The sequence below is a fragment of the Sinocyclocheilus anshuiensis genome, unplaced genomic scaffold (assembly GCF_001515605.1).
Source record: "Sinocyclocheilus anshuiensis isolate Anshui unplaced genomic scaffold, SAMN03320099.WGS_v1.1 scaffold1909, whole genome shotgun sequence".
NCBI lineage: Eukaryota > Metazoa > Chordata > Actinopteri > Cypriniformes > Cyprinidae > Sinocyclocheilus > Sinocyclocheilus anshuiensis.
In genome coordinates, this window is record NW_015538014.1 from 20438 (window position 1) to 23910 (window position 3473).

General features: G+C 41.6%; 1 long non-coding RNA gene and 2 pseudogenes across 1 annotated transcript in view; 1 reads left to right on the forward strand and 2 right to left on the reverse strand.

The window, feature by feature from the left end:
* The window catches only part of LOC107678201 (uncharacterized), a 10988-nt gene extending 9934 nt beyond the window's left edge, over positions 1 to 1054 (forward strand). The window contains exon 3 of the long non-coding RNA XR_001632921.1: positions 944 to 1054. This is a non-coding gene — a long non-coding RNA (uncharacterized LOC107678201). The remainder of the gene's footprint in view (positions 1 to 943) is intronic.
* The window catches only part of LOC107678194 (histone H3-like), a 9719-nt pseudogene extending 8364 nt beyond the window's left edge, over positions 1 to 1355 (reverse strand).
* A 1109-nt stretch (positions 1356 to 2464) lies between these two features.
* Positions 2465 to 2851, reverse strand: LOC107678241 (histone H2A-like; annotated as a pseudogene).
* Positions 2852 to 3473: the final 622 nt, after the last annotated feature.

The window sequence follows — 3473 nt, forward strand, 5'->3', positions numbered from 1 at the left end:
CGTGACGTGAACAACTCCAGACATGACGGTCGGGATGTGAAGAGGCTTCTTATCCACAAAACCCACAGTGTACGATGAGCCGCACAACAGCAGAGCATGATCAATGTATTGTTCAAGTGACCAGTGTGGGGTATTGCATGGCATAAATTGTGAAATGCTATTGTCCAAACCAAAATGGAAAGTGTCCTTGAGAGCAACATCGTTAAAGTTCAGCTGATCACAAAGTTCACAAAAATCACTCACGTAATCCTCTATAGGCCTGTCACCTTGACGAAGGCAGAGGAGGCGTGAAACTGCTGGGTTCATTTTAATGGTTGTGTATTCTGTAACGATTCAGTCCACTGAAGGCGAGCGTAGTGAAGAACCCAAGTGCAGTTTATTTACAGTGTGATCCAAACATCCAAACAATAATCTGAGACTTGACTTGACATGAACAGACTTGACTTGACTTGACTTGACTTGAACAAACTTGACGTGGCATGAACAGACTAGACTCACCGATAGTGGGATACAACATCAAATACATAACAAGGGCACAATGGGAACATGATGGCTAGTTATAGCAGACAAGGAGGGTCACATGACATGAACAAACCAATGGGAAACAAGACACATGACTAGGACAACCAATCACCAAAATAAAAGACCATGAAAACATGAACATGAAACAAAACCCAAACCCCACATTACACCCCTTTAACTTAACATACTTTGAAAAAAAAAACATTTAAATTAAATTTTATTGTTCCAAGATACACTTAAGCTAATTTTAAATGATAAAAAGTATTTTAATAATTTTACTTCAGACTCCCATGTAAAGAGTATTTACATGTTAGTGTACAGAAAACAACAATTCACTTAAAAAAAAAAATCATCTTTCAGAGAAACAGTGAAGTGTCTCTTAAAAGAGCCTTTGGGGTTTGTATGGATGATGTAATTGGAGATTTAAGCACGCTCTCCGCGGATGCGGCGGGCCAGCTGGATGTCTTTGGGCATGATGGTGACTCTCTTGGCGTGGATGGCGCACAGGTTGGTGTCCTCAAACAGACCGACCGAATAAGCCTCGCTAGCCTCCTGCAGCGCCATGACAGCGGAGCTCTGGAAAGCAGATCCGTCTTGAAATCTTGAGCGATTTCTCTCACCAGACGCTGGAAGGGCAGTTTGCGAATCAGCAGTTCAGTGGACTTCTGATAACGGCGAATCTCCCTCAAAGCTACGGTTCCGGGCCTGTAACGATGAGGCTTCTTAACGCCACCGGTGGCGGGTGCGCTTTTACGAGTGGCTTTAGTAGCCAGCTTTTTTCTCGGAGCTTTACCTCCAGTGGACTTACGGGCGGTCTGCTTGGTTCTTGCCATTATCAGGGGTTAAAGCAAAAAAAAAAAAATCCTGAGCCTGAACTTTTTTCTGGGGGCTGGGGGTTGGGGGTTGCGGGGCCGGACACATACACAGGGTTATTTGGCAAACAAAAAAAGAAACTAACTAGTAACGTATCTGCCATTGCCATTATCCCTTGACAGGCTCAGACTACAGATTATGGTGGGATATTTGAAACAGCAATACCAAGAAAGTTTACTCACTACAATATGGTGCATCCACTAGGGCATCCAACCCTAGTGGCGACAGTTTATGGTTCCTGTCCTTTGTTTCTCTTTGTTTACATGAAACGACAAAAACAAAAACAATTCATAAATGTATGCACAAAGACCCATAATTGTTCCTTTAATTCTTACTGAATGAGTAGATTTGGACTTATGGAACTAAAATAAAAAATGAAATAAATACAGATATTTCTTAACACCAATATTTTGTTTGTATGCGTTATGTAATTATAAATCTTTTTAACTATGTCAATAAAGCGGAGTATCTTCAGAATACATTGTGACTACACAATTAATTACAACCTAAATAAAAGTGCACTACTACTAGACAAAACATACGGCATGTTATTTTCATTAAAACTGTTTTAGCACTGTAAAGCAAACGTAAAAGTGGAAAAATATAGTGTGCTGGGACTGCATTTTTTATTTTAAATACAATTTCAGGATAGAGGAATAAAGATTAAAGGGGGCATATGATGCGATTTCAAGTTTTCCTTTCTCTTTGGAGTGTTACAAGCTGATTGTGCATAGATAAGATCCCTGAAGTTGCAAAGACTAAAGTCTCAAAACCAAAGAGATATTCTTTATCGAAGTTAAGACTCTGCCACGCCCCCCTAAAACGGCTCGTTCTAACACGCCCCCACATATCTACCTCACTATGTGGAAATATACACAAAATAATGATCTTTAAAAAAGCATCATATGACCCCTTTGAGAACCACTCTCCACATGTATTTATCGTTATTTTATACTGTGCTTTTTTCTACTGTACTTTAAACAGTTAATAATTTTACAGATTTTCATATCAATTTCGTGATCAGATGAAGGAAATCACTCTCGCACAGAGAAGAGAAACTTCACTCAGTTTACTTGGTCTTGGCGGGTTTCTTGGTCTTCTTGGGCAGCAGCACGGCCTGAATGTTGGGCAGCACGCCGCCCTGAGCGATGGTCACGCCACCCAGAACCTTGTTCAGCTCCTCGTCGTTGCGCACCGCCAGCTGCAGGTGACGGGGGATGATACGGGAGGTCTTGTTGTCCTGAGTGGCGTTTCCAGCCAACTCCAGAATCTCAGCGGTGAGGTACTCGAGCACAGCGGCCAAATAAACCGGAGCACCGGCACCGACGCGCTCGGCATAGTTGCCTTTGCGGAGAAGCCTGTGAACACGGCCGACGGGGAACTGCAGTCCAGCTCTGGAAGAGCGAGTCTTGGCTTTAGCGCGAGCCTTTCCTCCGGTTTAGCCTCTTCCACTCATTGTAACAACAACTGTTACAACACAGGTCAAAGAATTAATGACAGTTCAGCAAGCTGCTAGTGTTGGGTCGTTCTTGAACGATTCGTTCATTTTGAACGAATCTTTAATGTGACTCGGGAAGAACGAGTCGTCTCGGGGGTAAGAAGTAAAAAGCTACAATTTGAGACCAGAAATGCATCACGCTAACTGTAAGAGTAAACAATAATTTTTGACAGTTTTCTGTCACAAATCAATAATTTTCTGTCACAATATCACTTCTATTACAAAACAGTTACGAAAAATGGAACCTTGGCTGTCAGACCTTTCCAACGATATGTGTTTTATCAAGATTACAAAAAGATTTGATTTTCTAAAACACAAGCCACTTAATATATTTCTGTATATTTTAAAACCCATAACACTGATATGGTTTAGTTTTTGTTTTGTAAGCTTTATAGGTATTTTTGTTCAGTGTTCACAGTTGTCAAAGCGAGTTCTGCAGACGCTTCTTTGGTAGGCAGAAGTCACAGCATTTTGAAGTGAAGTGACATGTGGCCAAGTATGGTGACCCATACTCGGAGTTTGTGCTCTGCATTTAACCCATCCAAGTGCGCACACACACACACACACACACACACACACA